This window comes from Marmota marmota, unplaced genomic scaffold (genome assembly GCF_001458135.2).
Source record: "Marmota marmota marmota unplaced genomic scaffold, marMar, whole genome shotgun sequence".
NCBI classification, from domain to species: Eukaryota; Metazoa; Chordata; class Mammalia; order Rodentia; family Sciuridae; genus Marmota; species Marmota marmota.
The window spans coordinates 43,024,545-43,048,481 of record NW_026000057.1 but is presented as its reverse complement, the minus strand read 5'-3'; the positions used below and the strand labels follow the sequence as shown (position 1 = coordinate 43,048,481).

Here is a 23,937-nt window from a genome sequence, read left to right as displayed (position 1 = left end):
TGTTTTTATCTTCCTCATGTCTTTTAAGAGGAGGACTTTCCAGACCTGCTGTGTTTGTAGACTACGTTTTGGATCACCTACTATGTGCCAGGCAGGTATTAGTGACACAAAGTGACACAAATCTAGGTATTAATGACACAAAGCCATATTTCCTATCATCAAGCAGTAATGAATCCAGTGGCATATACAAGATGTACAATTAATGCTGAAAATCAAGGTGTGCTTAACTCTCAAGGAACAATTATAGAATTGAACATTTATTGAGAAGTAACTCAATCTGGCAGGGAGTCAAATAATTATCTCATTTATTTTCATAGCAACCTTATATTCAAATATTAAGAGAATGATTAAATATCTTTAATCATATAAATAGTATGTGGTGGAGCTGTAATGAGAAACTAACCACTTTCTTTTGGAATTTTATAGGTAGGAAAACCATCCAGCTCCCTCTCCACCCTTCTAACTAGATAGTCATCCAATCCCAGTACTTTAATATTATTTCAGGCCTTATGTGAGAGCTCTGTAAGAACCTCTGATTTAACAGTGTTAGCACAAAATTAATTAAAACACCTACAAATAGATATCACTAACAATAATGATCTCATCCTGTAGCTTTCTGCCACACACACCCAGGAGTTTAAGCACCTGACCTCTCCTATTCTCCATTCCTATGACCATTTTTCTCCTGCTCTCTCAGCCTGGAAGCCCAGTCCCTACAACTTGACAGTTCAAAACTCTTAATATGTTGTATTGTCCTTCTGTTTTCTAACCACCCTTTTAAACACAGTCTCTTCCCTTCCTTTTTACCACATTAGCCTGTTCCATTCCTACATGACCAATCCCAAATCCTAACATCTTCTAACTTTACCCTCAGCATCTGAGTCTTAGAAGGATACTCGACTTTAAGATTTAAAACTCTGATGAATAGTCAACAAACAAAAGTTAAAGGTGAACATAGAATTCCAAGATTATAGTTAATAACTTTAGTAACACCTGAGAATATTTAGTAATTCTTATTCCTCTTTCCTGTCCAAACTTTCAAACAATCAACAAAATCTGTTCTACTGAGATGTGTCTAGCAAATATGTTAGTGAATTTGCCTCATCTAGTTTAGTCTAAACAACAATTTTTGGATGTTAAAATAGCTAACCCTACATAAACATCTGAAGGTTCATTCAGAGTCCAGCAGTTTGGGGAGATTAGCAAATTAAAGTTCAATACTTTCTTTGGGGCATTGTGACCCACACAGTTAAATTCTAATTTTAACAATACAACCTCTTCCATAGCCCTTTACTTATACAATGAACCCACTACTATTCCATTTTCCTCTAAACTTCAAGATATACCTATGAAGTACCAAACAAAGTAAAGATTTGCAGATTATCTGCCTATGAGGATGTGAATCACCAAACCATATAATTCAAAACCATGTGTTTTACTGACTTTCTTCATTTTACTGACTCATTTGATTTACTGGCCACTTGAATCAAGTTAATTAAACAAATGATTAATATGGACACAAAACCCAACCTTTCTCATTCCAGAAGTATACTTGATGCTGCTGAAGTTACTTCTCCTCACGCCCCAGGTACAGTCATGGAATTGTCACCTGTGTAATACCAACATGGAATATTCTGATCACAGAGTTCATGGAATACGTTCATTTCTCCAGCCTGAATATGAAACTTCTATTAATGTGCCATAAAAAAAAAGAAACAGGATTCTTTGTTGCTTCTGAGATGTGAGAAAGTACTCATATTTTTCTCTTTCCCAAATATCAGAGATCCACTTCTCTGATCTTGACAGGTAAGTTTTTACCAGTGGAGGAAGTTTGTATGATTTTCTTATTGTCTCATAAAATTCAATCACAGTGACCCCGTGGGATTCTGGCTTGGACAAGCTCACCATGGGCCCTGTGTATTCCCCAAGCATTCTTCTTAATGAAGAAGAATATTATAAAGATAAAAGCACATGAAACTATTTGTACTTTCCTATTCTAAAAGACTGCTACACTTTTAAATAATTTAAATGTAAAATATAGCTTCTAATTTTAATACTGATGCCCAAATTTCTGTGAAACTTCATGACACTGTAGGGCATTTACATATTTTTTTTCTGTCTGGGTGGAATTAGCGTTTGAGGGTTCTTTGCATATTTCTACCTTAGCTTACCCTCAAACACAGTATAATTTTTGTATTTTTGTCCTATAAACCAAAATAAGTTTTAGTCATATCTGAATTTTGTAAGTCATTTTTCCCTTTGCATCATATTATTTTCCAGAGAGCTACCTTTGTTTTAAATCAGTTACATTAATTAATAATAAATATAATGATAGAATTATCTACATCCTAAACTCTTCACTGAACATTTCCTTCTCATTTTCTCCATCTTTATCACCTCATTATTTAATCTGCAGTTTGCTTAGTTAGACTCTTATCTCTTTGGATGAGAACATAATCAAAATTAAGACAGCATCTCAGAAATCAGGGTTATGTATTTACAGCACCTAACACAAGGTTCACCCAAAGGAAACCCTCAACAACTAGTAATAATAGTTATACAGATAAAACTTTCTCTTCTCCTTTTTAAATTTTTATTGGTACATTGTAATTATACATAATAGTGAGGTTCATTTTAACATATTCATATGTGCACATAATATAATTTGATCAATTTTGATTTCTGAATCTCCCCATAAATTTCCTTTCTCCCTCCCACTCATTCCCTTCCTCTGCTCTACTGGGCTTTCTTTCATTTTCATGAGATAATTTTTTTTTTCTTTTTTTTTCTCCCTAGCTTCCACATTAAGAGAGAAAACATATGACCCTCCTTGACTTTCTGAGTCTGGTTTATTTCATTTAATATGATGCTCTCCATTTCCATTTATCCATCGATTTACCTTCAGATGACATAATTTCATTCTTGTTTATGGTTGAAAAATCTCTCTCTCTTTCTCTCTCTGTATGTATTTGTATGAGCACCTAAAAGATCCTGAGTTTTTGATCCAGTTTGTGGATGTGATCTACTTTATGGCACAGATATAAGGTAAGCCACAGATCTTCGGTTCAGTGTATGTTGGGAGAGACAGATAACTCATTATAATGGAATGTCATTCAGATCAAGAGATGTTTGTACAAAGTGCTTTGAATTCAAAGGAAATGACTTAACTATGGGATGTGGAGATTTGGAAAGGGTTCCCAGAGCAAGGGACTTTTGGGATTAGAGATTCTGTGGGAGTTGTTCCAGTAAGTACATTTACTAAGAAAGACCTTACTGGGAAAGTAAAGGTCACTGAATGACTACTCTTTCTCCTGCAATATTGGACCCATGATTTCCAGATATCCCTTGCTCTAATACCCCAGGCATTATACTACTACCTCCCCCACCACTCTAGCTCCAGCCACTCCGTAACATTAAATCATGATGCTGTGGGTCTTCTGAAACAAATATCACCATACTTCTAACACCATCAGAGCCCAAGCTTCCCAAGTAATTCAATTTTGTAGATATTTATCACTACTCTTCCCTCAGCATCTGACCACATCTCCCACACTCTCGGTCATCCAGTCTTTTCACCAATACTTTTTCCCTATCCTGAGAAAATATCTCTACATCCTAAACTTTTCACTGAATATTTCCTTCCCATTTTTGCTGAAATTTAACCTGGCTCCTGAAAACACTGCTTACCCTTGAAGTCTTCAAGAGAAGATATTTTTAAAATTTTTTCTTCTTATACTCTATGTATTACATATGCCTGGAGCTTGAGATAGAGTCCTCTCTGTTCCTAGTTACTACTTCTAAACTTTCACTCCTGTTTCCTCCTTCTAAATGGTTATGTCTTTTGAAATACATACTATTTCACTTTGCCACCTGTATTCCCTCCTTGTTAATCTTTTATGGATCTCTGTATCCTTATTCCTTACTCATCAGTACCTTTCATGTCATGGGTTATCAATTTCAAAATCCAAGTAGATGATCTAACTAACACCTTAGTCTTTACATTCCATTGTTTCTTTAGCTCCAATCATCTTGTCCTCCATCCTTCTCTAAGGCCCTCACAGGTCACACCTGGATTTCATCTCTGAATTTCAGTTTCATACATCTCATTCTGTTATCATCTCTTATTGTTTCAGCCTACTTACTCTAGTACTTCACTTTGTAATTCTCCACTTATCAACACCACCAATTCACTGACCTTATAAATTATTTTTATTTATCATAAACCCTACGTCCTCATGTGACACGGTATCCATTTTTTTTTTTTAGGATCACACTCAATAACTACTTTATTTCATTCTGTAACTACTTTATTGTTAGGGTCTGTAAACAAGTCAGAATGGCGCCTGGCAAATGTTAGAGTCTGTAAACAAGTCTGGATGGCGCCTGGCATTTTGCCAGAGGGAGTGGTTTGTGAAGTAACTCCAGCAAGCCATTAAGTGTGGAGATTCCTTATTGATTGACTGCTGTATCTAGTGTATGTTAATTAGATAAGCTGTGTGGAATGTATAAATACCCCTCCTGTCCTACAATAAACGGCTCCTACTCCTGCTGTATCAATGTACACAAGTTGTTCATCACCCCCGGTTAGTTTGCTGCAGCCGGACTGCGGCACTTTATCTCCTTTTTTCTTTGTCATTCAATCATTATTTCCTAGCTTAAAGTCTGTCCAAATGCAACTAACTATTCGTTTGTTCACACATGCTCATTGGAGTCAGGTGTGAATAACATCTTACCAAAGACAATTGCTAATTCTATGTCTTCAACTATCATTTCCTCCTCCTTGGAAATTTTTTTTTCTCTGTACATTATCTATAACTGTGTGCTTGCAGCCCTGAGTATGTTTGTAGTTGAAACTATTGTAAGTGCACTTTTATGAAGACCCTCCAAATAACATTCCATAAGTCAGTTATATAACCTCTCTTTTGGGGTCTCCAGACAGTACCAAACACGCAGAATTTTCTTATCACTAGCTAAGCCAAGAAACTTAATTATCAGAAATTGCTACAGAACACATATTTAGTATATCAGGTATTTGTTTTATATTTGTTTTCTGGTGTGTTTTACTCTGGTTCACCGTTTTTATTCTTTAACAATCTATGACTTAGGTCAGTCTTTAAATATCTAGTTATTTAACATTGCTAATTCACTAATCATTATATCACTCCCTCATCTTCCAGACAAGATTTTAGACCAAGTGCAACTTTCTAATTTGAACAATCAGAGATTATTAAATGACATTATATTTTCTACCAGCAGTCATTAAATGCACTGACCTGTTTTCCCAAAGTATAAAATGGATGCATCCACAGCTCGAACCATTGTTCTTCCTAGATCTTGAATTTAGTAGACTCCAAATCTTGAGTCTTTGGCAGAATACATTGATTCTCCCTCACCCTCACTGATTTTATTTTTTAATGTGGTAGGAGGGGGGTGGTTACAGGAAGTCTCTGTTTGTTTATATGTAAAAGTCAAAAGAGTCCTGGTACCTAGTAAACATTCAGTAGAAGTCAATTTTATAATAAATTTCATTATAAACCCAATCTCTCAAACCCTGAATTAATTTGGAGTCCTAAATGTTTGTTAATCCATCTAAGGAAAAATGGATTACTCAATTTGTTTTTGTTGTTGTTGTTTTTTTTGTCATCTTTTCTCTGTTCTCCAGCATCTCCTCCAATCATCTATTGGCTTCTCTTCCCACTAGGTATTCTAAGTTCTCTCTAAAGTTTATTCCAATACTTTGCTTCAACTGAATTATCTTCTACCTTCATTCAAATTGTCTGGGAACTTGATCAAATAATAATTTTATAATAGCTACTCCAATGGCATAATAGCTTAGAATTGTGTAATGTTTCCAAAAAATATTAAAATTATTGTTATTTAATTATAACATTTGTTAATCACAGGAGAACCCTGGAGTCAGTCTGTCTGATTTCCCTTTTCAAAATTTATCACAGCTCATAATGAAAGGTCCACCATTGTTAGTGACAATGTCACTAACAGGGATGGCAAATTTCAAGCCCTCTAGTGGTCAATTTCATATGGTTCATTATCTAAAATTGAAAGCATTCTTCAAAGAAAAGGAAAAATTACCACAACTTAGACATATTTTCTTCCAAAAGATAATTGGACATTATCTATGTCCTTACACAATGTATCATAGTTAATGAATTATAGATTTAAAAACAAATTTGCCAATGTCAATTCTTAAAATCATATTTTTTTTATTAAGAATAAGAAAAAAATCAAGAAACTAAGATAAATTATTAGTACTTCCTGCTATAAGGATAGGTCAAATATTTAGTAACATAATAAACTTATTTTTTGTTCTTTGGTATATCATATACATAGGCTTTTGGACCAGATGCAACCTCTTATTTATGTATGTTACTCAAAGGAGATAACAAATATTTCTAAGCCCTTGTTTCTAACAGAGTTTTAAATTTTAGATTGTAATACCTATCTGGTAGAAATTATAAAAAGAAAATAACATTAAAAATGTGTATTTTAGCCAGGCCCAGTGGTGCACACCTATAATCCCAGTGACTCGGGAGGCTAAGGAAGGAGGATTACAAATTCAAGGCCATCCTCAGCAATTAAGTAAGTCCCTAAGCACTTTAGCAAGTCCTTGTTTCAAAATAAAAAATAAAAAGGTCTTGGGGATGGAGCTGGGGTTGTGGCTCAGTGGTAGAGCACTTACCTAACATGTGTGAAGCACTAGGTTCAATTCTCAGCACCACATATAAATAAATGAACAAAGATTCATCAACATCTAAAAAAAATTTTTAAAAAGAGGGGGGATTCTGGGGATGTGGCACAATGGTAAAACAACTCTGGGTTCAATACCTTGAACAAAAAAAAAAAAATCTGTAACTTGACCAATACACTGCATGGAAAATAATTGTAATGGCATTATTATTATTTGGGGGTGGGTACCAGGATTGAACCCAGGGGCACTTAATGACTGAACCATATCCTTAGCCCTTTTTACATTGAGACAGGGTAGCACTTAGTTGCTTAGGGCCTCACTAAATTGCTGAGGCTGGACTTGAATTTGCAATCCTCCTGCCTCAACCTCTTGAGTCCCTGGCATTACAGGTGTGCACCACTGTGCCCAAAGTAATGGGATTACTTTTGAGAGATAAGAAAAATTAAGACATTTTTCTAATTGCTTATAAAAATTATAGTCTTACTTGAATTATGCTATTATAAGTCCAAGTGTACTTTTTGTGTACCTAAAGAATAATTATTCCAATTTTTAAGTCGTACATGACTTAATAAGATAATTTCCCTCTAGCAAAACTTGGTGATATAAGTTTTTAAGTTTAACACATTCTGTGTCATTTCTTAAAAAGCAAAACACCGTTCCTTCTTCAGTTTCAAGAACTAAGGGCAAAACTAGGTGATTTTTTTTTTTAATGACTGTAAGTAATTGCAAAGATTCTATGTAGTTAAGACAAAATATTCAAAATGAAAAGTTTAAAAAGACATGAAAATATTAATCTGTGGTGATATCTTCTGACTTCTTTCAGCTCTAAAATGGTAAATTTACTTTTGATGAAATGATGTGCTATTTAATTACTGACATTTTATTTATAAAACTTCCTTGTTCCATCATCAAGAATCCAAATAACAATAAATACTGGTGAGAAATTGGAGGGAAAGAGCTTCTATGAAAATTAGTATGTTGGTTCTTCAAAAACTAAAAATCAAACTACCATATGATTAATACCATATGATGCTATGCCACTCCTTGATGTTTATCTAAGAAAATTAAAGTCAGCATACTTTAGAGATACATGCACACCCATGTTTATCATAGCACAATTCATAATAACCAAATTATAGAATGATGTGTCTGTTGACAGATGAATGTATAAAGAAAATGTGGTATACATACACAATAGAATTTTTGTCAGCTATAAAGAATGAACTAGGGCAGGGTTTATGGCTCAGTGATAGAGCGCTTGCTTCACATGTGTGAGGCACTGGGTTCGATTCCCAGCACTGCATATAAATAAATGAAAAAAATCAAGGTCCATCAACAACTAAAAACATATTTAGTAATCTTACAAGAAAATTAAAAATTTTGAGGGGAAATCTACAAAACAAGTATTTCAACATTTGTACCTTATATTTTAATTGAAAAATAAAGAGATCTTCAGTTCCCTAGAAATGTAAGACCAACTGTAAAGAATTTTGTACATAATGGAAAGATTAAAAAAAAAAAACAAACTTCTGGTAAGTGGATGGAACTGTAGACTATCATGATGCTAAGTGAAATAAGTCAATCCCAAGAAACCAAAGGCCTAATGTTTTCCCTAATATGTAGATGCTAACACACTATTTTGCTAACACACAATTTGAAGTTCATTGGATTAGACAAAGTGGAATGAACGGAAGAGAAGGGGGATGGAAATAAGAATGACAGTAGAATGAATCAGACGTAACTTTTCTATATTCATATATGAATACACAACCAGGGAAACTCCATATCATGTACAATCACAAGAGTGGGATCCTAGTTAGAATAAGTTATACTCTATGATGTATAATATGTCAAAATACCTTCTACTATCATGTATATCTAAAAAGAACAAGTTAAAATTATTTTTAAAAAACAGCACTTCCTCCAAATCCATATTATTTCTACCACATTTGGTGTATTTTCCATTCTGATATAAATCTCATAAGTAATTGACTGTAAGGAAATTTCTGTGTTAGTGATCAGGCTAAAATATAAAAATGTAGAACTATTGTGAAATAGTTGCTCTATCCACCAAATTCTATCCAATTTATGGCATTAAATTTTTTTTCTTGCCTTCTGAATCACAGCTAATTGAACCAGAAGAGGGGAGCAACATTTGATCAAAATCTCTTCTCTGGCTATTTGCAGTTTGAAACATAATCATTTTCTTTGGATGATTAGACTTGAAACATACAAACCCATGACCATTTGATGGGGCCTCTACTTGGCCATATGCTATCTTTTAGAAATAAAAAATTTTGCTCTTTCTAGGACAACTCAGCCCTGAGGGTTCACAGCTTGGCTAACAGAACTGGGTCTGTTTTTTAACTCCCTTGGTAAGACATCCTTGTGCAGTGAGCAACCTGTACAACTTAATGGTATAGCCTTGCCATTTTATGCCATGCAAAATAAAACAAAGCCCAGAAACAGGTGCTCAAATAAGAGGTGGAGCTAGCAAAGATCCTTAGGTCTTTGATGCTAAATTAAATTTTAAACCTCTTTGAGACAAGTTTATTCCTATAATTCTGTTCTTTCAAATATTCTTGAATCCTTATAATAAATTATTTCATTTTGCTTAAGGTAGCTAATACTCATTCCAGTCACTTGAAATTAAAAAAAAAAATCATACTTAGTTACGTAAATATCAGCTTTAATTCTTAGGAATCATTGGTAGATTCTGATATGATTCTAGCAATAATCTATATTGAATTGATATTTGAATATGTCAAAGTACCTTTTACTTCTGTATTGATTTCTTGAAATCCCTTTCAAATGCTGGGGTCTCTCAGGGTTTCAGAGCCTGACAAATCCTTCTCCAGTGTAGTGAACAAAAATGATTGCCTTCAATTGCATCCAGAATGGACTTAGCTTTGATTCCCACCCTATGCATAAGGATTCCTCAAGCTAGACAATAATCTGTATTGTTTAATATAACATGCCTTTTCTTTCTTTGCAACAATTGGTAAATATAGAATTGGAGAGGTGGTAGAAAAAGAAAGAATCAGAGGCTTTTGTACCAGTGTAGTTTAAATGACATGAAAGAAACAAAGACAAAAATGCATGAATAAATAAACATAAGAATGAGACCACTTAGTGTGTTAATAAGCCCTCTTTGGGAATTCATTTATCACTTTCTGAAAGTTTTTGGTTCTGTTTTTATTTACTTAGTTATTTTTTTATGTCCACCAATGGAGGGGGAAAGCTTTACTCTTTCACAAACTGTGGCATCCTGGGTATTCATAGAGCCATTTTCATGCACATATTTACTTTCTGTCTAGCTGAAGGAATGGGGGACTGCTTTTTGTTTTCTTTATCATCATGTATGAGAGGCAAACACACTTGAGTACACAGTTCCTTAGAGGACTCTTTTGTAAGCATGTATCTACAAGCATCCATTTCACACGACATCTCCCAGAGAATGTCCCTGCCACTGCAGGAATGTGGTGAGATGACTTTCCTTCTTACAGTTAACAACCAACCATAGATGGTTGTTAAATAAACACTTGGCTGACCTAGAAATTACCATTTCCTGAATCTGAGCTAGGAAATTTAGAACAGGTTAAAGTATCAATATCTATTTTTTTCTACTTATATTAAATTTAATTCTAAATCAATAAAAATCTCTAGAGTACATTTTTTTTACAATCTTTAGTTTTTTTTTTTAATGCACAGTGACTTTATAAAACAAATATTTACATTTTTATCTATTGATTCTCTAATATGTGCATCTTGGTAGTGATAGGGGACAGATTGCACCCCTGGGTTCAATCCCCCCCCAAAAAACAAAAAGTCGAGAGGCAGATGTGGGTGAGACTCTCTGAAAATATCTCTGATATCCCCAATAAAACTGGACTGCAGGAGAAGCACACTGTCCCTTTCCTTTCTCAGAGGATCCACTCTCTCCCTTAAGAATGTTCTCTTTCCCTTTTCCTATTTCTTCAGTAAACCAATGCCTATTACTCTGAGTGAGATGTCTAAAATCTTTAGGACTTGATGATGAAAATCAGGGCTTGAAGGAGGGGGGATCTTTGCACTGCCCCACATTCCTGGGAGGCCCCAGCCCTATAACAGTAGTATCTTATGTGTTAAATTTTCAGAAAAGATTTTGGAATCCAAGAGAGCTGGATCAAATAGCAGGGGTGTTTGCCTTTAATGTGACTTTATGAACGTAAATATACTATCAACTGAATCTTGTTTTCTCAAATGTACAAAAGACATAACAAGCTTCACTTTTCAGGATTGTTGAAAGGATTAAAAAGATCTATGTAACATTTTTAACAAAGTGTTGGCAGATAGTAGATGCTAAATAATAGTTATTATGGAAGGGATGTACAGAAGTCTTTACCTTTTATTTTAGAACTTTATTTCTTATTTCTCACTTTTAATTTGAAAGTGCTTAATGGAGCTTGTAGAAGACTGGAAAACTGGGCTAGTGGTTTGGAGGAAGGGGCTCAAAAGATAAACAGTAAGGAGACCAGACCAGTCACTAAGCACCAAGACAATAAGGACTTCTTCTATGATGACTGTATGTATGTGAAAAGCAATAAATCCTAACACAGGTGAAAAATAAGTTTTAGAATTGAATCTACAAGATTTGGTACTTGTTGGAAATGAGGAACATAAGGAAAGAAAGCAGTTGAATATTATTTCTCCAAGATCATGTTTTAAAAAAGTGAAGAAATGGTACTATCAACAGAAATTGAAATTTTAGAAAGGATACATTTTGGCAGCAAAAACAGAATTGGGAAAAAAGAATGAGCAACTCAAAAGAGCTGTGGGAGTGATCTGAAGGCAGACAAGAGACAGGAATATGACAGTCTACTCTAAGGAGTGGGAAAGTTATAAATTTAAGGAAAAAAAATAAAGAATAAGAAATGTGGGGCTGGGGATATGGCTCAAGCGGTAGCGCGCTCGCCTGGCATGCGTGCGGCCCGGGTTCGATCCTCAGCACCACATACAAACAAAAGATGTTGTGTCTGCCGAGAACTAAAAAATAAATATTAAAAATAAATTCTCTCCAAAAAAAAAAAAAAAAGAAATGTGAGGGCTGGAGATGTGGCTCAAGTGGTAGAGCGCTCTCCTAGCATGCGTGAGGCACTGGGTCCGATCCTCAGCACTACATAAAAGTAAAATAAAGATATTGTGTCCACCTAAACTGAAAAATAAATTTAAAAAAAAGAATAAGAAATGTGAATAATGAAGGAAAAATTTCTAGCAAAAGGAAAACCAAAAGAATGTAATTGAGGAAGTCTAAGGAAGAGAGTTTTAAACAAAGATGTTGTGATTTACATGTGTTTGGCCTTTGTCCCCAGTTCCTGGCACACAGCCCCTAAAACCCAAAAACCTGAGAGAACCTTCTGTATACTAATGAGGTGCAGGTAGCTGAGGCCTGGATGGCTTCAGGTGAGTGCTGGGTCACCAGATAAACCAAGGCAGGGTCTGAGAGTTGGAACTTTCAGTCCCATTCTTCAAACTCAAGGGAGGGGAGAGGGGCTAAATATTGAGTCAATCATAAATTGCTATGTAGGAATCAATCATTCCTACATAATGAAATATCCATAAAAATTCCAAATGATAGGTTTTATGGAAACTTCAAAGTTGGTGAACATATCCATGTGCCGGAAAGTGACATACCCCAATTCCATGGGAGCTGGAGCTCCCACACTCTGAACTCCTCTGCATCTCATTGTTTGTTTGGCCATTCATTTGCATTTATTATAATATCCTTTATAATGAATTGATAAATTAAGTAAAGTGATTCCCTGAGTTATGCAAGTTATTCTAGAAAATTATCAAATTGTAGGAGCCCCCAATTTATAGCCAGTTGGTTATACATATCCAGTGGGACTGATCCCTTAACCTGTGACAACTAACTTTGACTATTAGTGTCAAAATTGAATAAAAATGAATTGAATTGAGTAAAAACAGTTCAGCAGTGGTTACTGGTTATATAAATTTCTACAGATTGCCATGATGAGGCTTAAATTAGTTCCCTGAATTTGGTCACTGGGAGGGCTTGGTCATTCTACCCCTAGATGGTAGAAGAATGGAAGTCAGATGACACAAGAATGAAACAGAGGGCAGAGGTAGCTCTGATAAAACCCATGTGCATGTGAATCCTTCTTTACATTTCTGAGGAACACCTGGATTCTGGCTTGGCCAGTCCGTTGCAAGAGCCTGGATTAATGTGTAAGAACTTTGGAAATGTGCTAAGGAATTGAGCTGGTCTGGGAATGTTAAGGAAATGCATTTGCTTCTAGTCGTTGGAATATCTAGTAAGGATTTAAGAGTTTGTCATTCCCTTTCCCACTTACCACTTACTCTAAATTTACAGACCTGAATTATCCCAAGGTTAAAAAAAGAAAGAAAGAAAGAAAGAAAGAAAGAAAGAAAGAAAGAAAGAGAAATTAAACTGAAGAATGGAGAAGTAAAAATTGAAGATGAGATCTAACAGGGAGAGAGAAAAGATGGGCTCAGGCAAACCTCTGGAACTGGATGGAGGTGATAGCTACAAAAGCAGTATGCTCAGAAAACAAGCCAAGAATCTCTGGAAAAAAACGGTTGTTGACAAGCTAATATTATTTGACATTTAGGGACTATGGTAGCTAATTAGTGAAGAAGGATATTTAGCTTGTTTCCCCAGAAGACAAATTATTTCTATAATCCGTTTGCTCAGTTTATTCTGCTCTTTCCTCAAAGCAAACCCAAATAACTAAATATTTTCAACATTATCCATTTGAAAAATATAGTATATTTGTAAAGCAGAAAACACACGCGAGATCAGGAACCACAGAACAAGAATGAGGCACCAAAAGAAGGTTTATGGGGCGGGAGGGGGCGTTCCGGGTGAGGTTCACCATCAAAGGGTGAGGGCCAGGGAGGTCCTGGGCAGGAAAGGCAGGAACAATGCTAATAAGCAAAGCAGGAGGCAGGAGGGCCTAGGCCATCTATATTGAAGCTACGGAGAGCAGGTTGGCCCGAGGTGAGTTTAGGGGGATCGTGTCTGTTGCGGGTTGGTCAGTGCTGATGTGAGTTCACAGGGCGATTGCTTCAGCTGCAGAAACCGGTGGTGGTTGGGATCCATTGCCATGTCAGCTTCTGATTGGCCATTTTGAGTCTCTTCAGCCAGGTGGAAAGTCTTCTCCCACATCCACCATGAAAGAGGAGGGGAAGGGAAGCCTGCTGACCCAACAATATTTAAGAGTATCTTGCTGTAGCATAAAGAAATAAATTGAAATATGGAAAATAATACAGTGATTAAAAATACAGGCTCGGGGTTCAGGCTACCTGTGTTGATTCCCTACTTGGTTACATGCTTTGGGCACATATCTGTGACTGTTTCCTCATCTGAAAAATGAAGATTATAGAAAACTATTTCGGAGGGTTGTAATTCATAAACACTCAATAAATGTTACCTATTATTATAATCTTACACATGTATAAAACTTGAATTGACCTTTACTTTCAGTGAGAAATAAAACTATTTAAACATTTTGTGTCCCTGTTTTCTCATCCATAAAATGAAAAATACCATATTTCTTAGCAGACTGCTTGAAAAAAACGTCATGATTCCTCTGGTTACCCATTACTGTGATGAGTCCTGCTTCTTCCAATGTTGAAGTATAACACCAGAGAAGCATACTGAAGCAAGCATAGAGTAGGAAATAAGAAGCTTTATTAAAGGATAGTAAAACAGACTTCTCCAGGTGGAAGAAGGGGACCCAAAGGTGTAACCCTTGGGATGAGGAAGTCCTGTCCCTTTCATATGTCTAAAGTTTCCCTTGTTCTCCTGCATTCTTCTCCCTTATCTTGTTCATTTCCCCTCATTTGCATAATGACTGGGGCATGTGAGTGGAATGGCCAGAGGTTAGCAGGTGGGCAGCAAGGGCCTAGGTGGAGTGGTAGCCAGGAAGGGAGCAGCAGCCCAGGGGGCCTTGATTAGCAGCTCCCCATCTGCTCTGGAGTTGCTTAATTAACAACCTTTTTGGGAGGGGGAGTATCAAAGGGCTTTGGAGACTTGAACATTCCATTCTCCCAGGGGCTGTTTCCAATTTCCCAGATTCAAATCGGACTCCATTTTCTCCATCAGACCCCTTTCACCTAGCTACACTAACTACCTGTCTTTAAACCTGGCTTCATCATGCAAAGAAAAGTTATTACTGTTCCCCATCCTATTTTCCCCAACCAAGTGAGGAAAGCTCAAGAAACCACACAGCCTACAAACTGTAAACTTCTTTTTTATCACATATAAAAATTCAAAAGTTATATCTCTTCGTAGAACTCATTGCTTTTATTACACAAGCAAAATATATTCAGTGAAGAAAATAAGAAAAAAACTCGAAAAAATAATTTATATTTCTATCTACATAGGTGATCACAGTTGACACTTGGGAAGTCTTACTTTGAGAATTTAATATCTTTCTTTCTATCCATCCATACAAACAACCAAAAAAGACCAAACTGGGATTGAAATATGTAAACTTTCAGTAACTTTGCTTTTTAGTTAACACATTGTGACATTTTCTATGCAAATATTTTCCTATAGCATATTTAATGTAATTGGAATTGCATATATATATCATTGTACAGCTACAACAGTATTTGTGAATGCATTTCCTGTATTTCCACCATCAAACTCATTGACATGCTAATATGGCACTAAAAACTCCTCACAACAGGGAAAATACCATCTTGGCAGAGTCTCCATATTTCAGAAGGAAATCAGAGGTGAGATCTGGGGTCTGACCTCAAGTGGTTTAAGAAAATCTTTCAAGAAGGGGAATCAATTGCATATTGGATAAAGTTCATAATATAATGGTTTAAAATTGGGGAATACAGTGAAGTCATTCTTGATAACTAAGTGGATAAGCAAGCTATTTTACCAGGTGGCAGATTACTGTTTCTAATAACTTGATCTGAAGAAATTTTTAAAAGCAAACAGTTAAGTATCTACTGTTTTATATTTCCTGACCAGAATTTCAAAAACAAAGGAAAAATAAAAGCACACCTAAATCATGATAATGTTATAGGGCTGTGGTCTTCCAGGAAACTGAGGCAGTGCGAATGTCCCCCTTCAAACCTCAGTCTTGAGATCAAGTCAGAAAGATTTCAGACTTGTTGTTCAGTTTATTAGAAGAGATAGGAAAGGGGACACTCTTAAGGGAGAGAGTGAGTCTTCTCAGAGAGGAAAGGAACAGTCTCTCTCCTGCCCTCCAGCTTTATTGGGGGATCCCAGAGATGTTTCTGGAGACTTTCACCCATGTTCACTTCTTGACCTTTGACAGCAGAATGACATCAGACTTTCAAGTCCCCACTTGACACAACTCTAGGTCACGTTGGCCCACGCTGACCAATTCTAATTAGAACCCATTCTTACAGATTTTATGTTTAGGGGGAATTATCCTTATCTTCCTGAGTCCCAGGTTCTGGTGTGCAAAAGGATCACAAAAGTCCCCCTTTCAATGTGACTTATATTTCTCACTTTAGCCAGATAGAGCTGCAGGTACCTTGCTTTTCAAAGGTGAAAGCATGTGGGCATCAGCACAGTGGCCCTGTTTTATAGAATTATTCCCTTAACCTCCTGTTTCCACCACTCTTGTCTGTCTTTCCCTTATTAATAATAAAGATAGTCTATTGTATTACTTTAGATTAACAATGTTAATCTAAATGTTGATGCATTTAGTATTCTAATGTTAATTTTCCAAATATATTTAAATATTCATTTATGCTTATTTTTACCACCACCACCTGAATTCAAACTTTTGCCTTCTCATACCTTCTTTTATTTTTTGGTTGTGGAGGTGCCAAGGATTGAACCCAAGGCCTTCTGCATGCTAGGCAAGCACTCTACCAATTGAGCTATACCCAGCCCCTCACATACCTCCTTTTTTTTTTTTGAGAGAGAGAGAGAATATCTTTTTTTTTTGTATGGACACAACACAATGCTTTTATTTTTATGTGGTGCTGAGAATCGAACCTGGTCGTGCCCGTGCACTCTATCGCTGAGCCACAGTCCCAGCCCAACCTTCTTTTTTTAAGTTGATCATCATGGATTGATGAAAATCATTCTCTGCAAGAAACTTGATGACTCAGAAATGTCACAGCCATTAATCCTTTCAGAGTTTCCACATTGTTCTTCATCTAGTTTTTTGTTGTTGTTGTTGTTTAAAAGGTCTTTCTAACAAGTGGGAAAAGATGGACTATTCAGTTAATGTATTGGCTACTCAAGAGTTATCTGCTATAGTTTTGATCCTGAATGTTCCCTAAAGGCTCAAGTAGTAAAGGCTTTGTCCCAGCTGTGGTGCTTTTGGGGGTGGGCAGAACTTTTAGAAGGAGGCGACTAGTGGAAGAAAGTTAGGCTATGGGGGCATCCCCTTTATTTGCTTCCTGGCGATCTTGAGGTGAGCAACTTCTTCTGCCATAATGTACTGCCTCACCACAGGCCCCAAAGCAAAGGGCTTAACCACCCATAAAGTGAAACCTCTGAAATTGTGAGACAAAATAAACTTTTTCTCTTTTTAAATTGATTTTTGTCACAGTAACATAAAGCTGACTAACACACTATCTGAAGGAAAAACTGAAAATAGATCCTGGCCTCATACTATCCACAAAAGTAAACTTCAGACAGATCATATTATATCAATATTGAGGGAAAATATCTTTTATAGCTTGGCGTTAGGAAAGTCTTAAGATACGAGAAAGAAATCTTGTAGAACTTTTTGAAATGAAAGAAAGATCTTGTTATGTATTTTAAGATTACTAGAGAAGTGACTGAAATATTTCAGGAAAGGAATAATGGAATCAGATTTGTTTCAAAAGATGCATTTCTCAACAAGAGTACAAGTACTAGTGCAATTTGGAGTCTATTTCAGCAAACCAGGTGAGAGGAGGTGATAGCCGGTCTAGAATGCCAGTGGTGGAAAATGGAGAGAAGTAGATTGATAATTCTAGAAACATTTAGAACTTAGGGTATGATGTGGGGACAAGAGATAATAATGAAATTAAGCAGGGACCAGACTATTCATTGGCAAAATTCTGCTACAATTTGGATCTTTAAAGTTCCCCACAGTCTCATGTATTGAAGGTTTTTTCCCCCAGTCTTAGTCTCCTCTGAATGTTCTTCCCTACCTTTGAATTTTGAGCTTTCTTATACATACATGTTTACATTGCCCAATTTTAGCACAAATCCTGCTATGTTGGTTTATCAAAAAACAAAACAAACAAACAAACAAACCAACAAAAAACAGCCTGCCTTCAGCAAGGATCCAGTTAGATCAGATTAGCCAGAAGACCCCATCAGCCCTGGTGTTTCCTCTTGGTAATTTGCCATCTGTTACCCACTACCTATATACTCACTCACTTTAGCTATAAATATCTACTTGTATTGGGAGTTGAGCCTACTTCCTCTCCTCTACTCCAAATTCAGATTGCAATAGTTCCTACACCCATTGAGCTACCCCTAAATAAAGTCTGTCTTACTATACTTTAGCAAGCATCATTGAGTAATGTTTTCTAAAATGTTACACTTAACCAAGCACAGTGTGCACACCTATAATCCCAGTTACTCAGGAAGTTGAGGCAGGAGGATCACAAGGAGGTCAGCCTAGGCAACTTATCAAGATCCTGTTTCAAAATAAACAATAAAAAGGTCTGGGGATATGTAGTTCAGTGGTAGAGCATCCCTGGATTCAATCACTAGTACCATAAAAACAAAACAATTTGTTCCTCAGAGCACTGCCTCAGTGAATCTATTTCCCCTACATTCTTATCTTAGGGTCTATATCTGGAGAGCCAAATATGAGACAATAATTATGACAGTGAGAGTCATTAAGGTAATCCAGGAAAGTTGTATAAAATAATTAAAAGGGCAACCTAAGGTGGAATCCTAAAAGCACTATAATATACCATAAAGACAGAGAAAAAAAGAGTCCAGAAGCAGAAAGCAGAAAAGAGGCAGTAGAAATGTGGGAATGGGCAAGGGTATCCTCATGGAAACCAAGAGAAAGAATTTCAAATGAAGAATATAAAAAGATACAAAGTTCTTTATATACATACCCTAGAGATTAGTGCTCTATCTGATGTGTGAGGGGAAAAGATTTGTTCCCAGGATGTAGGCTCTCTATTCACCTCACAGATTGTTTCTTTTGCTGAGAAGAAACTTCAGTTTGAGTCTATCCCGTTTATTGATTCTTGATTTTAATTCTTGCACTACAGGAGTCTTATTAAGGAAGCTGGGGCCTAATCCTACATGATGCAGATTAGGGCCTACTTTTTCTTCTATTAAACACAGGGTCTCTGGTTTTATTCCTAGGTCCTTGATCCATTTTGAGTTGAGTTTTGTGCATGGTGAGAGATAGGGGTTTAATTTCATTTTGTTGCATATGAATTTCCAGTTTTCCCAGCACCATTTGTTGAAGAGGCTATCTTTTCTCCAATGCATGTTTTTTGGTGCCTTTGTCTAATATAAGATAAGTGTAATTTGGGGGTTAGTCTCTGTGTCCTCTATTCGGTACCATTGCTCTAACAGTCTGTTTTAGTGCCAATACAGTGCTGTTTTTGTTACTATTGCTCTATAGAATAGTTTAAGATCTGGTATAGTGATACCACCTACTTCACTCTTACATGTATAGACATGAATTGGTGTGAGTATACTTTGTATACAACCAGAGATATGAAAAATTGTGCTCTATTTGTGTAATAAGAATTGTAATGCATTTTGCTGTCATATAAATTTTAAAAATTAATAAATAAAAAAAGAAACATAAATAAATAAATAAATAAAAGGATACAAAGAAATCAAGTTACTTGAAAAAAGATCCATTAAATATAGCAACAAAGAGGGCTCATTAAAGCCTATTAAAGATTGGGAAGTTTTGTGTATTTTGGAAGACAAAGACATTTTGATACTGTAAATTCATTTGTTTAAGAAATATTTTTTTTGAGTACTTATTATGGCAACACCTCTGTGCAACTGCTATAATGTGGGAATGAATGACAGTTCTGCCACAAAGTGACTACTGGTCTTAGTACAGTCCAGTTGATTAACGACAAAACAGCTGTACATGAGAATCATTGCATGTGCACAAAATAAAGCTCAAAATCTAATCAATTTATTTAATTTATTAATAACTACAGTATTTTATAGTTATTTCGCTTTTCATCTTATATAATTTCTTACCACAAGTCTTTCAGTAAGCATTAGATATGTATGTATAATTATTCATAAAGAAACAAGTTTGCTAACCAATATATGTACTTGGATGATGGGGAGAAAAAATGCCACTCCTCCATTGTGTAAATACCTCTTCATTTATTGTTTATTTACACATTTTCAGGACAAAATTATTTCAGTAACTGATGAAACAAAATATTTTCTGTTGTTAGCTTTTGTTCTATGGATAGTTTCTCTCTCTGCAAATTGAATTTGTCTTGCACTAATAGATGGTGCAGTGAACAGGCTTTCTGTTCATGCACAGACCATATCTATGTCTGGCTTTAGACTCTATCTGTATCTGGCTCTGTGTCATTAAGTTATCACATGGGAAGGTCAACTGGAAAAATCAATAGCAAGTTGCTTATTTACTCATTGCCTCTGAATCTGGCTAATGATCTGGACTGTAGTCCAGTGTAATAAATGCTAAAACAGCTATCTGTAAGTGAAAATCATTACAGGTGCACAAAAGACTCAAATTCTGCTGATACAGTCTTGCTAACAAATTTTACCAAAAAAAATCTGCTTGGAACTTGCACTGAGCCAACTATGGAGATAACATTATTTCTTCATTGTTTCTTGTCTTGTAACTTGTATCAAGGAAAATCCATGAATATTAATATCTGCCTTTATATACTTAAATATGAGAAACTTGCATCTTCCTGGTGACTCTACTAAAGTCCTGCAATTTTTAATTGCAAGTAGCTAAATGAGAGGGAGAGAATTTTACACACACTGACCTCCACCATGCTCCTTGGTTATAAATTGCCACTTGTCCTTGTTGGAGTTAGAGTTGAATACAATCTCTCTTCCAGTTGCAGTGGTCCCTATCAACATTGCCCAATTTGAATAAAACCTGCCTTGTCATCCAAGTTTTGTGAATAATTTTTTCTTAAAACCTCCATCTCTTAACTCCTTATTCCTCCTCTCTTTTACTCTTGGGAACAGTTAAGCATGTTTGATGAAACATATCTGGCACTAAACTGAAGCACAACATCTAATGTTTGTCTATGTTTATGGGTCCATACCTTTTATTATTTAACTGTATTTTGTAGTTATTTCAGAAATGCTGTTAAAGTAAAAAAATATTTTAATCTAATTACTATCTTAAGGAGGTTCAAACTTCAGAAATAACAGTGACTATTTACTTAAATAAGAGAAATATTTTAATTAGTTCAAAATATAGATTAAAGAACAGAGCAAATGTAGATTAAGCAACCAGGGCTTTTTATTAAAAAATGTACACATTAATTGTCTGATCATACATCAACATTAAACTCATTGTTTCTTTTATTGTACTGCACAATTATCATAACCATTGTTGGTAGTTTAAATAACTGAGATAAATACTATAATTATGTAAAACTTCATTACTGGAATATTTAAGAAACAATTTTCCTCCCAGAGCTGTAAAAATTTTATATTATCTTTATTTATTGTTTTAATTTTACTTTTTCTGTTTCATTTTTAGAGTCAGGGAAGAATATTAAATTATTTCATTATAAATTGGAGATATAGTACTAAATATTTGAGATGTACATTAAAAATTCTTAGTCAATACCAAATTGTTTTTTTTCAATTTATAGCTCAATTATTAATGTTTAAACAGCAGGTTTCATTCCTTTATGTAGTTTTTGGTATCATTTTGTGCTATACCACTATATTTTACACAATGTGATTCTTGCTTTAGAAGGCTGGGAATCAAGACTCATACAAACTTCATTTTTTTCCTAACAAGTGTTAAAATTTATGAACTACATTAAAGACAAGAGATGCAAGGACCAAGGGATCCAAACTAGAGAAAGGGCAAAAAGAATTTTAAAGATGAAGCAAATGATGTTCTATGATGGCAGCTGAACAGTAGAGGTCTTCAATTAGAACACACACAAGAAAAAAAATGCAACCTATGGATGACCTAATGTGTTTGGCATTGTTGAAAACTGTACTCAGTCTACTGGAAGAATTAGCAACAGATACAAATAAAGGCGATCAGGAAAAAAATCATAGTAAAGCTTAACATTCTATTATAAATAACATTTTCATAGAACGATGCAGACATTGAATAATAGTTTAACACAGAAATATTTATTGGTGAGGTGGGGGAGGGATATCTGAGATGTTGGCAATTCTTGTAAACTGTGCAACCACCACCACCACCAACAAAAATCCCAGAGCATTTTAAAAACATTTACGTATCTTGAGTATTTCAGTAAAAGGAGGTCACTGGCAGAACCGCATTCCTTAGATCAGGAAATAAAAAAATTAGGATCAAGCCTGATTGCGGGTAAGGTAATTTACTAATTAATAGCCTCTGGGAACAAGCAACACCACCTTTAAATCTTAAATTCTCCGTAAATGTAAATTATCTTTTATCTTCCAGCTGTAAAGTTTTAAGTTGAAAATGAACTAAAGAGGAGCAAATTACCAACAGGAATGCAAGTCCTTGCGCTGTAGAACAAAAGGCAGCAATTTGAAGAAGACTATTCATGATGCTTTTGTTTTTGGTTTGCCACTAAATTTACAGTTGCATAGTTTATATTAAAGACCTAGAAGTGAAAAGCAGGCCCAGGAAGTTATTTTAACAATCAACAACTATTTATCTAGCTTAAATGTAATGAATAATTATTTTTCTCCTAATTACGGAAAACAATGGCAGACATTCCTGAACTGTCAGTTGGTTTTCCAGATTACCATTTACGGAAAATACTCAAGTGCCACTATCTGTTTGAATCTTTGCGCCTGCAAGCGAAGCACACACGACCTCTCCTTTTCCTTTTCCCTTTACAAAGCGAAACAGACTAGACAAGTTCATGTGACGCGAGTGACGTCAGCCCCCACTGGGTCGCGTGACCGACACCCAACCTTGCCTACTATCCCGCCCCCGCCACCGGAGCGGGAAAGCTCGCGAGAACTGGCCTTACTATCAGAACTTACTTAAGTTACTGGGGGAATTACTCTGAAGGGAAAGGAAGGTGTGGCAGGGTGGTGTTTTTGCTTTCATTCTGTTAAAATTCACGGCCAAGTTAAAGGCCTTTGGGGATTGCCAGAGTCTAACCAACCCACCTGGAAAACAAAAAAAAAAAACCTGGAGCTGGCTGAACAGAAGTGAGAGTCAAATCTGAAGTGAAACGTGGCGCACTGGCTGTCCTCGGCCCTAGCTAAAAAGGTTGCGTGGGAGGGAGACAACCCGTTCTTGAGCCGCGTTAGGCGCGGCGAACGCGGGCTTGAGCTGGGTTGGTCCCCTACAGTCGCTGGGAGGCCGTGGGAGGTTAGGACCCTTCTGTGGAAGCAGTCAGATGCCCACATCCGGCCCTGACGGGTTAACACTGAGCGACAAGACGTGTAGTGGTTGCGCCCCTCGCCTAGACTTCCCTAGTGCCCGCCACCCCAAAGGGCGCGGGCCTCTGCGACCCCCCGGCGGCAGCCCCTGTGGGTGCGCGATCTGCCCCATGTTTTCCCGGTCAGGAAGCCCCAGCTTGAGGAAGGATTCTCCGGTTTAAATGGGTAATTTTGACCCACTCTTCATTCACCAAAATCCTCTACAGGCTTCTCCCCCGCACATCCTCCTCCCACCAGGTTTCCTTAGACGGGTGTGCTCCAGTGTGAGACCAGGGGAGGAAAAGAGAGCCTGGAAGGGACGCGGTTGGAGTCGCTAGAGGGAGGTGTGGGACCGGCGAGGAGGGGGCTTCGCGAGGAAGGGGGTGCTGGCAGGCGGAGGGAGCGGCGGGAGGAGGTGCTGGGGGAGGAGACACAGGCCCAGGGACGGTCTACGAGGCTTCGCCTGAGCCGAGCGCTCTTTCTCTCTCCGCACCGTCTCCAAGCCTCTTGGGCTCGTGGGGACCGCGAGGCCGCCGAGGTGCTCGGCGCCGCCAGCGCCGCCGCTGCTCGCTGGAGAGAGCTGGCCCCGCGTGCGCACGCTCGGCCGAGTCCAGGCGCGCCCCGGCGCCCGCGCCTGCTGACGCTGCGCGCTGGGCTCGCTCTG

General features: G+C 36.7%; 1 protein-coding gene across 7 annotated transcripts in view; it reads left to right on the top strand.

Annotated features, from left to right (window-relative positions):
• The first annotated feature begins 23,683 nt into the window (after positions 1-23,683).
• The window catches only part of Camk2d (calcium/calmodulin dependent protein kinase II delta), a 307,183-nt gene continuing 306,929 nt past the window's right edge, over positions 23,684-23,937 (top strand). The window contains exon 1 of one of the 7 annotated variants that reach the window (XM_048813825.1): positions 23,684-23,937. This exon is cut by the window's right edge and continues 523 nt beyond it. The gene's annotated coding sequence lies outside the window, so the exon portion shown is untranslated. The other 6 variants (XM_015484659.2, XM_048813827.1, XM_048813820.1 and 3 more) reach the window with 6 other exon arrangements.